General features: G+C 38.8%; 1 long non-coding RNA gene across 3 annotated transcripts in view; it reads left to right on the top strand.

Annotated features, from left to right (window-relative positions):
* LOC141960529 (uncharacterized) overlaps positions 1–11,992 on the top strand; it is a 176,248-nt gene that overhangs the window by 5,122 nt on the left and 159,134 nt on the right. The window lies entirely within an intron of this gene.

Raw genomic sequence — 11,992 nt, 5'->3', positions numbered from 1 at the left:
AGATTACAGAGTTCTGTGATAGCTAGAAGTAAAATGAGCTGAAGAGCTGAAAGCTTGACCTTATTTAAGCAAATGGGAAATTTTGCCGTCTGTTTCTTAGTTCAGTGCCCTTTCTGTTGGGTCCTGCTGCCTACGCATGTATTTTCTTTAATAGTATGTACAATGTGGCTGATAAGATTTTTAATTTTTTTCTGTTGACTTTAGGTTTATAAGTAAGATTGCAAAGATTGTTCTGAAAAAAAGAAAAAAAAAAAAAAAAAAGATTTATTGAAGAAATAGCCGGGAAAGGCAAGACTTTTAATATACATTTTGAAAGCCAGCCAGTTACCAGTTACCAAGTCAGCAAATGTGACAGCCAATTTAAGAGCCCAATAATTCCTCTGAAATGCAAAGAAGGGCACTACACCAAGAATAGCAAAACCTTTGTCACTTAGTTAATGATTGTTAACTCATAACATGGGAAAGGATGGTTTATTGTAGGGAGTCAGGAGGTCTGAATTGTGTTCCCAAATCTGCGAATGACTCAGTCTGATGATCTGCAAATGATTTAGTCTTCAGAACTCACTTAACAAAGTACTGAAGATCTATCCCTGTCTTGAGTAAATTAACAGTCCTTACTTAAAGTTTGGTGAAATTAGATCTTTATGTCATCATTATTATTGTTCCCATGCAAAACAGAGATAGCAATATTTGATTGCCTTCACAGGAAAGTTTTGAGTTCTGACAATGGAAAATGTTACGTGAGTGCTGAGCAGTATTGTTAATATAGACTAGAATTTTTCAAACTCCTGAAAAATTTAAAAGCAGAAATTGTAATATTCTTTATGTGTCTATTAGTATGGCAGTAATTTCCTAGTGTTCTGAATACAGAAATTTTACTGGTAAACAGTAAAAATGAAAGGGTGCAGTACCCCTAACTGGCCTTGAGGAGGAACATTTGAACAATACATGCAGGCAAGCATCTCTTTCAGAGCCACTGTGGGACTTTATTTTGGGAAGATAATGTGCAGCAAGTTACTTGTTACTAGATGCAAAGCACTTCAAAATATAGTTAAGCAGTTTTTAAATGAAGTTTTTCGTTATAAATATGTGCCTTACGAGGAAATTCTGTCTTAAAACAAGAATCACACTTGACAAGAAAATTTTGGAAGCTTGTATGGATTAATTTTTAGAAATTGTGTTTTAAAAGCCTTTGTTGTTTGATTAGTATTTATACTACTTCTAGAATTAAGCCTCTGTTCCAACAGTGACCTCACAAAAAGATTAAAACCCCAAACAGTTGAGAAGAAATTCAGAATTGGCTATTTGAAGCATGCTTTTTGTTTGTTTCTTGATAACTTACTAACTCTTATTTGTTTGGCATATAAATGTTTTAGAGAAGGGAAAACTATTAAGATGCAACACCTCTTCTCCTTGAATTAAGTGCATGAGACCACAAACACGTGGGATCACCAGGAAGCTCTTCATTAAAAATAAGAATGACAAAATTTAAGATTACTAAAGATCTAAGAAAAGAAGTGAGTTGGAGAGAGGAAGAGGCAAATCTTTGTCCTTCTTTGTTACCTTTTACATTTATTTGTTGTCTGAGGGGCACAAGGTGATTTTTTTTTTTTTTCTTGCTAAGTACTTCACAGGCCACTTTTATTTCTGCTGGCTTCTTTAGCTCCACATATTCAAGGACTGTTCCTGATTAGATTATTTTGAAAGGAAAATGATGGCTTTTGCTTCTGTCTTCTTTGTCAGATAGCATTTAGGGATCTTTGTGTTTGGCAGTATGGGCATATAGCAGGGATATATAGCAGGTCAGCTTATCTGCATTGAGGAAATGTTATGTTTTACTCAAGAAGGATGTAGGAAAAAATTCTGACTGGTACTAGTGCAGGTTCAGCTTCAATAGCGTCATCAGAGAAACTTCACCCCATAGGTGTGCTGATTATATTTTAATCCAGTGTGTTGTCAGGAAGCCTGTAGTGAGTAGATTCTCATGACATAGAAATACTGAAAATCTTCACATAGACCACATGGCTCCAATATCACTGTTCGATGCAGAAGTAAAGCTGTGTATATGTAAGATCACCTTAATTCAGGTACATCTATACTCGGCACTGACTTTGTGGGAGGATATTCAGCTGAAAACAACGTGGCAGAGTTTAGAGCAGGCTTAAAAAGGGCAGTTGATGCTATTGATAGGAAATATCTCTGCTTTGGCCTCTGCTCAATAAGCGTTTGGATGTTTGAACCCAGCTGTAGCCGGGAGGCTTCAGCCAGTTGTTTCTGACGTGCAATCTCAGTTTTGCTCCTAACTTGTGTCCTTGGGCGAATCACTTAATCTCTGTGCCCTGTTTACACAAGCATTAAAAAAGGAAATTTTTTTCCTACCTCACAGACATGTCCTAAGTGTTTATTAATGTTGGTGCAGTGCTTTGAAGTTATAGGGTGCTTTGAAGTTTTTGTCCTTTGAAGTATTGTTTTCTGACTTCTCAAAGATGAACATTTCTTTCTTAAATTAACACGTGCCTGTGTTTTCCAGCTTATTTTATGTTGCTATGTCATCATGAAACATACATTTAATTTTCTCATTTTTAATTTCTGAAAGATGAAAGCAACCCAAACTACCCCTTCATGCCGGTGAGTGAACACGGGAGGTGCGGAGCCCGCGGGAGGAGGAACCTGTAGAGGTCACCGTTTCTCCACCGAGGGCTTCCCACCCTGCGCCGCCCTCCGCAGCCCTTCCTGGCTTCTGCTGGGACGGCGTGTAGCGCAGCTCAAGGACTTCCAGTAACTTCTGGTGTTCTCTAGGGCATTTTCTTGATAAAATCGATGGAAAGCCAAACATTAATAATACGGTTTCACTCACCATGGTATTTTTATGTTTCCCAATCTGTACTTCAATTTCATTTAAGACAATAGTTTGCAGTAATGCCAGCTGGTTATTTGGAACATATCTCGCTGTAGAATAACTAGCCTGTAAGAGATAATAAAGCCAACATCATTCTCTAAATATCGTGAGGGAATGGAGAAATATATCTGGGTAATCAAGGGATTCTCATTAATGAGCATGGCTCAGGAATAAAGCTTTGTTTTGGATAACCAGAAATCTAAGCGTGGCCTAGCTGGTTGAGATTGAACTATATTTAGGTGTAGCTAGATTGAGGAACAGCAGCGTTAGAAGTGTTCATGATGATGATTAGAGTGCACTTGACTGATTATAACACTGGAAGAGAAGCTGACTAGTCAGAATGTCTGCAAGAGAGACAAAATATACTGCTTAGTTTTGCCTAAAGATTAACTGCAGTAGATTAGGGAAGGCAAAAGGGGAGCGTTGGCACTGAGTGATCTTGTTTGTGTTAGTCATATTTCTGTAGAGAGCAGGCTCGGAGCCCTTCCTGGTGCTGAGAAATCTCTGCCCGGGCTGGTATTTAAATGGAAGGTGTTCCCTAGAGCAATGCCGTCCGCTGAGTGGTACTGGCACACACAGGACATGCGGATCATCAGGGGCCTGAGCAGGGCCTGCTGGAGGGAGGGGAAAGCTGATCTCTCCAGTCTCATGTTTTGCATCTCAGACTTGCCCACTGGGCTCCCATCTCACCCTCCCTGCGACTCCGACACTGGCAGGGCACGACCACCCCTGCAGAGGCCTGTGCCAGACCCTATACCTCACAGAAGGAACAGCTTCCTGGCTTTGTCCACTACTCATGGATGCTTTCAAAATACTAATAATACAGCTGATATAATTATTCAGGTATTTTATTCCATTTCCAATACAAGTCACAATGTTGTCCCAGCACTGTGGCACTATCTCCGCAAACATAAACAAATTAAGATCGTGTTAAGTGCTGCACCCGTGCAATGCAAAATGTTCTTTTTTTCTGAAGATAAGCATGTACTTTTATGAAGTTCCCAACCTGGGGTAGTTGTAAGTGAATAATGCACATCTTCAAAATGCCACTGATAGCTGTAAATGCTGACAGAGCAGGCTGTCTGCCTGGATCGAACTGTAGGAACAAGGCTTAACGTACATAACTCAGCCAAAGTGAGGATTAGGATTGTTTTTCAGTTTACCATGCATATATTAGTGAAGTTTTAAGAAGAGTGACCAAACTACTTAGAAACCATTTTTTGCCATTCAGGTTTTTGAATAATTACATTTAAGTATTTTTCTAAAGTTCTTCATGAAATTACTTGCCAGGTACTTTTCTGAGAAGCTATTTGGTGGAGCTAGAGAAAAAAAAAAAGCTTTCCAATTTAGCTTCACAGACCTAAGGAAAGCAATGTTCTTGTTTCAGAACATAAAAAATAAAATAACAGTTGGTTTGAAACAGACAAAAAATGTTAGTGGTAAGGTGATTAAATATATATTTAGTTACTGCAATTTTAATAATGCAAAGTAAAAAAAATATTGATTTCTAAGTGATGGGTATTACTAGTTACTTGTTTCTGTATATATTCTGCAGAAGTCTTTACTATCACAAACTTAATTTAAATTTAAGAGTGAATTTGTGTGTTAATCTATTGACTAAACCTGGACACTAATTCTGATTTTACTAGTCAGGGATACCATTTTTCAATTCATTGGCTTACAGTTGTATCAGTGTCATGATTTTTATGTTACAGTTTTAGAGGTTTAAATGTGTCTTTTCAGACCAACGCTAATAGAAAACAGTTATGGCAAAATGCTAGCCCTCATATCATTAGCATAAAAAGTAAACGATGTAAAACTATGAAGTTACTAAATGCTGAGGCAGCTTCAAAGATCAGCAAAACCAAATGGAGAGAGAGCCAGGGTTTTTCTCCAAAATGGGCAGATTTTTTTTTCCATTTTAAACCAAACAAGCCCTTGTGGTTTTGAGTCAGGAACATACACTTTGTCAGTGAAAGCTTACAGAAGGAGATAACGTTGTAGAAGTTCTTTAACTGTCGAAGGCCAAGATCCTCCTTACACCCCTGTACTCATCAGGGTAACCTTGCTGGCAGCATTACTCCCAGAAGGTGATAACGACTGTGCCACTAGATCTCTCACAGATAACTTTCAGCCAGATTTGTTTTGTAGATGTAATTTGTGAAAAAACATTCTGAATTTACACCACTGCACAAGCAGAATTTTATCTTTACCGATTATAAAATGCTGCAGATGTGACTAGAGACTAATGCAACTTTGAAAGGAAATGTTTTGCTACATCATAAACCAGTTTTAATTACTATTATTTATTCAGTTATTACAGTTAGATGTCAGCCATTAGACATAGTGCAGACATTTACCTAAACAATGTCTTACTATTGAAGTCTACACACACACACACTCTGAAATTTTGCCCTCTCTGAGGAATGTATTTACAGTAAAATTTATATAAATGGTATGTATTATGTCAAAAGAATTATCAAATCCATTTATTTTAGTTCCACAGCTGGTTTTTTTTCTGAATTTGAAGAAATCTAGAAAGTATTACAATTCAGCATATAAAACAATATACTTTTTTTTTTAAATTTCAGTAAGACAAATTATGTTATAATTACTCTGTAAAAAAATGCAGTATGTCTTCTGAGTTAACAGTGGTAAGGTTTAGTCTCTAGCAATACCACCAGCAAAAAGATACTGTAGTCTTGCAAGTGGGAGAGCAGACAGTGAATAGGGGCCCGGTTAATTCCCTCTTTAAACTTATTAGAGGGCAATTGGAACAGTTGGGCCTGGCTGAGTCTAATTGATCTTCCTGATAGGCTTCTTGTAATACATCAGAGAAGATTACCTGCATCTGTTGCCTTTTCTACAGCTATCATTTCAAGCCTCTGTAAGTTGTTTTTGTTTGTTTGTTTGTTTGTTTTTCCCTCCCTTAATATTGTACCTTTGTTTCTTGTTTCTCTGTCTGTTTACCTTGTAAATAGTTCCTGTACTCCCTGCTCTCAGAGTTTGGGAAGATGGATATTATTACATTGTGAGTGCTTTAAGTTTTTCTTATTGCCATAGTTTTACAGAAGACTGATAATAATTAGCGCCACTTAAAAAAAATTTTGTGACCCTTGAGTGTCTGTTATTCCTACCTTAACTTACTTGCTTCTCAATTTTTCAATACCATTGTTCACTGCAATGTGGAAAAGCAAGGCAACTCAGGGTCAAGAAAGATTCCCCGACAGTGCTGGTTTAGCTTGTCTTCATTACTTTTTCTTTGACTGTAATTCTGTATTTAGACATGTAAGTTGATTTTGGTTATTTCATATTAAATGGCTAAAATATAACTCATTTAAATACTACTTATCTTACTGTTCAGTTACCTACCACCAGTACATATTCACTATTCTATCTAGTCTTTCTATCTATAGGACTTTCCTAGTCTTTAGACGACTCAAATTACTCAAGAGGTTTGCTTGTAACCATACTTTTAAAATTGGTATTTTTTCCTTTCTTCTGCTGGAAAAAGATATAGAAGCATTTACTCTTTTTTCTTTTTTTTTTCTTTTTTTCCTGATTAACTTTATTATCATTCAGTTGTACTCCATCCTGATCAACTTATTCAAATCATCTTGGATTTTTAGTTGCATTCAGTTTATGTTTGTACATCAAAATGAAGTTTAACTTCCCTGGTATAGCCATGCTGGAATATCTGGCATGTAACTGTTTCTTTCTTCTTAGTGTTTTAATCTGTTCACAATTCTGTAGTTTGGTGAGTACCTTTTGTCCAGTTCCACAGTATTTCTTATTGCTCGAGGGTTTTCTGAGGCATATAGATATGATTATTTCACATGTTATCTCCTCTTTCCAGTTCTGACAGCTTCCCCTGTCTTCTGTTTGAATCCTCTGGCTTTGATGGACTATTTTGGTTCCCCCAGAATGTGTCTTCTTCTGTGTCAGTATCTGTATTCCTGCACCTCACGTTATATACTTTGTTGAACTGGAACTAGTCATAACCATAGAGCGTAAGTTTGACTACCAGAAACTTTAGCAGGACATTAACACCTCCTATCTTGCTCTGAATTACTCTTTAGCATTAAGGAATCGATTAATAGGAGCATTGAATCCGGACCTCAGCTATACTCCTGTTTGACTCTGAAAAATACTCTTGTTGATTTGGATAGCTCCCTAAATCACAAAGTCCTGACAACTCCTCCAGATTCATGGTGTTTGCTTTCCTTGGCATATCCCAAAACATCCTTCTCTGTTCAGCTGCACCTGTGATATTCCAGCAGCTCTCTTTGTTCCCAAGCCATTATGTCTTCCTACTCAAATTTCCATTCAAAGAGTGATTCATGCAGCAGGGGAAAGGCATGACCTAGCTGCCCCCTCAGTTTCCATCGCTTTGCAAATCATGTGCAGTCTCATCTGAACCGGAGCTTTCATTTCAGACTTCTCTATTCCCATTCCTGGAACTAATTCTTTTATTCCTTACTCCTGTAGTCTGCTCTGTGAGCAGAGAAGCGTTTGCTGCATAAAGAGGCTTTTTTGGAAAAACTGGCTTTGGTCACAGGAGCAATGAAAACACATCAACATGGATTTTTTTTCCCCTAGGAATGCCTTTTCTTAAAGCAGATGAAAACATATGGTTGTTACCTGTGTCGTAGTTAACTCTGTAGACAAAGGACAAGCCTGACTCATTATACTGGCATCCTTTTTTTTTTTAATAATAGCTTTTATACTCTAAAAGTTTGGTTGGGATGTCCGGCTGGAAAGAACTGCATAACTCCCCCAACAGTCTCTACAAGAGTCACACACTCTTCAGTCATTCCTTCTAATGCTTTTGGTGTCTTCCATTGCCCCCTGCACTACTTTCCTCGTCATCTTTTTAATATTATTGCTACCTTATGCCTTTTTGAGTCTCTTCTTACACCATTATTCCTCTATCATCAAACCTACTCATTTACAACTTCTGTCTCTTCTACTGTGCAACAGAAGCATTCCCTATTGGAGAAAGTTTTTAAGTTGGGTTTTGGTGTTTGGGTTTTTTTTTGGGGGGTAGGGGTGTCCCCCTGTGACTAAATAGAAGTCCTGGGTTTATGAGACTCTCAGGATTAAATTGTGTTCTCTGAGACTTCTGGGACTCCTGTCAGGTGATGTGGAAGATGCTCAAGAGGCATCTAGACCTGTTGTAGTGTACCCGTAGGTATATTTTCTGCTGTTACAGTTCCCCGTGAAGCAAACTCTGGTTCAATATGTATAGCATAATAGGACACAGAATAGTAATATGCCTAATAGGGATTTTAGAAGACCCAGATTAAGGAAAGAATAGTGACTATTAACAAGTACTTGTGCAGTGAATTAGCTACAGTAGGTAAAGAGATGAGCTAGAGAATCAACCTTCTTTTTCCCTCCTGTGACAAGAGGCAGGGAAAGCTTAGTTTCAGCTAAAAGTTAATATAGCATCATGAAAATGGGATCAACATGACATTAAGAAATGAAAGAAGGGATATTGTAGTGACAGCTCAAGCTATATTAGTAACTTCGTGTTTAATTCAATTAAATATCACTATTTAAAATTTATCTGAAGCAGCCAGAGCTTGCAATAGAATTCAGAGCAAACCTAGTAGACAGTATACATGGCCACAGCACGCTTGTGAGGAATATTGGCAACTTCAGCTTAATTGCAGCAGGTTACATCTCAGATTTGCACTTTCCATACTGTTTGATATCTATATTAGTTTATTTTTTTAATCTTTTAAATCAAAACCTAGTAAATATCTTTTGGGCTCTGTAGGCTTGCTTTTTGTTCGTTTATTTTACAACAGGTTGCGTTAACAGATCTAGATGTGACTTTCAGTTTTGCATGGATTGGCACCAAAACCACCAGGATGGTAGTTTGTTCCCCCTTCCCCTCTTTTACTCACTGGCATAATTTCCATCCAACAAAGCTTTTCAAAAATAAGGAAGGAAAAGGCCTTCCTGTACAAGCTTCCTGTGAATCCTATCCAGATATAAAAGACTTGTGTAAAAGCTTGGCAGGCAATCCCAGCATATGCCACTTAGTGACTTCCTTACTTTATGCTAGCACTCCACGTACAGCAAATGAATCTGAAAATCAGTAATTTCCATTCATTTTCGAATAAGAAATTTTAAATGGTAAATTTCCTATCTGTGTATAACGCCCACATTTTAAATTAAAAGTTCTGAATGCTGACAGCATTAGTCATAGGAAATCCTGTATGAACATCCAGCACTTAAGTTGGACCTTCCCCTAGATCTCACCATAGAAGGAGTTTGCAGGAAAACATTCTGTTACTCTTAAATACTGCATTGATTTGTAACCCTTTATATGCCGGTGCCCTTGGTATGACAGTGCTTTTTTTCTAGAGCCCATTTCCCATTTTCTTGTGATCAAAATGGTTTTGAAAAACTGTGTTTCAATGCTAAAATTGTCTGTATTTTCATAATAAACCAGTGGCATTCTATAGATATCTATGTATATGTATACACCCTCCCTCATGAATACTAATAGTCTTCAGTGTTCAGCATTCATTGGAATAAAAAATAATTGTTTTAGAATATTATATTGGATATAAGGAAACCAAGTGCTTCTGACAGCGGGATGTAGAATTTCTTTATACTTGCATATATATGGTTCATTCTCATAGCAATATATTGCATAAAATACTATATACATACAATATAAGTATTTTTAAATATTTGATGAAAAAAAATAATGGTGTTCACAGCAGCACAGTAGGAGCTTTGATAGTTCTGCTGGTTAACCCCTTCCCTTTCCCACCCTTCCACCCCTCCCACTCCCAGAGGCAGGGCAGCAGGCAGGGGGGTACGTGCATCCGATGCAGGCGGTCCGCAGCCCAGTGTCCCAGCACAGGACACTGCCATCAGTGTGGGACTGTATGGAGGGGGTAGGAGAGACCTGTCCCCCACCTTCTTCTGCAGCTGTCCTTCGAAAGGTGGCCATCGGTGTCGAGCAGTGTAATAAGGGATTGGCGGAGGTAATTTTAAGTGAGGTGTATCAGCTTGCGTTCATTCTCTGTTCTGATACAAACTGGCTTGGATAAAAGTGAGACAAACCAGCAGGTTACCACAGACAGCAATTCCCACACACCTGAGGCGCTGTGGTAGTGGTCTGGGGGTAGCAGTAGTGGGACTACCACTGTGCTCAGAGGAGGATTAACTGGACAAGAACTTTAGTGACAGCAGTACATTACTACGTTAAAGAACAGACTCGTACCATGATGCTGAGAGGGCAAATATGTTAATATTAACATATTAATTATTAGAATCAAACAAACTGTACAGCTCAGTAAAAATGGAAAGCTAAAAAAGCCAGTGTAACTTTGTAAGCTATTCCATAACACGGTCAAGGCATGAAAGGAACATATATGGCTGTGTTGAATAGGAACATTTTCATATTACATGGGTGAACCAACTTTGATAGTTTCTTTGTCTTTATTTAGAAGGAGCCATCCCACAATGGACGTTATATCTCTTAAAAAAAAAATAAAAAATTCCTAATTATCATTTTTATTTAGTGGGAAAATCCCACACATGTTGAGTTATTGTGGAACAGCTGTCTTAAATTAGGGCTTCAGATTTAAGGAAGGAATCCCAGACCATAAAGTATCAAATAATAGCTAAATTCAGGATTAGGATGAGGTTTGTGATGTTGCATGGCAAGCATATATTGGGCAAATGAACTTAAAGAATCAATTTTTTTTTTGTAATGCTATGAATCATAGTACTCCAGTTTTAGTTCAAAATACAGCAATGTTAAATATAGTTTAATATAGTTTAATAAATGAATCAAAATACATTTTAATATATTGTTCATAGGTGAGAGGCTTTAGATTATGCAAATACTGATGGATGACAGTAAAAGAAATAGAAAGCCATTAAAAATTCTCAGTATTTGAGAGGTCAACATTTATTCTGACTCTTCTCATTAATTTCAAGAGCCTTTCATATCTTTTCAGAGCTTCATCATTATGAATAATCATTTTTGGTGGCATAGGCAAAAGTGATAATTTTTACTGGCTACATGGAGAGTTTCTGTTTGTTTTCAACCTATACTTATAAAACTTCTCTTTTGTAACTTATAGACCCAGGGAGTCACAGAGTCATTTAAATCAGAGTGTAGATCTCCATGTATTATTCTGAAGATCCAAACCAGAGGGAGGATTTAGGCCAATACATAGTTCTTTGATTTGGGGCTTTTTGGTTTTGTTTTTTAAGCCAAGATGTGGACTGCCTGCAAAAAGGAGAATTAAGTTCAGTGCTTCTCTTCCACACTGTATCACAGAATCATCTAGGTTGGAAAGGACCCTGGAGATCATCTAGCCCAACCGTTCGCCTAGCACAGTTCCCACCTACACCATATCCTTAAACTCTAAATCGACCCGACTCTTGAACACCTGCAGGGATGGGGACTCCACCCCCTCCCTGGGCAGCCCATTCCAACGCCCAACAGCCCCTTCTGTAAAGAAATGCTTCCTAATATCCAGTCTGAACTCTCCCTGCCGCAACTTGAGGCCATTCATTCCCTCTTGTCCTGTCGCTTTCTACTAGGCTAAAGAGGCTCAAACCCAGCTCTCTGCACCCTCCTGTCAGGTAGCTGTAGAGGGTGATAAGGTCTCCCCTCAGTCTCCTCTTCTCCAGACTGAACCCCCCCAGTTCCCCCAGCTGCTCCCCAGCAGACCTGTGCTCCAGACCCTGCCCCAGCTCCGTTGCCCTTCTCTGGCCACGCTCGAGTCATTCAATGGCCTTTTTGGGGTGAGGGGCCCAAAACTGAACCCACTCATCGAGGTGTGGCCTCACCAGTGCCGAGCCCAGGGCTCAGATCCCTTCCCTGTCCCTGCTGGCCACGCCAGTGCTGACACAAGCCAGGATGCCATTGGCCTTCTTGGCCACATGGGCACACTGCTGGCTCCTGTTCAGCTGGCTGTCAATCACCCCCCCAGGTCCCTCTCTGACTGGCAGCTCTCCAGCCACTCCTCCCCAAGCCTGTAGCCCTGCTGGGGGTTGTTGTGGCCCAAGGGCAGCCCCTGGCATTTGCCCTTAGTGAAGCTGATGCAGTTGGGC

This window comes from Athene noctua, chromosome 5 (genome assembly GCF_965140245.1).
Source record: "Athene noctua chromosome 5, bAthNoc1.hap1.1, whole genome shotgun sequence".
NCBI lineage: Eukaryota > Metazoa > Chordata > Aves > Strigiformes > Strigidae > Athene > Athene noctua.
The sequence above is the reverse complement of the archived record's forward strand: the minus strand, read 5'-3'. Positions and strand labels throughout refer to the sequence as shown.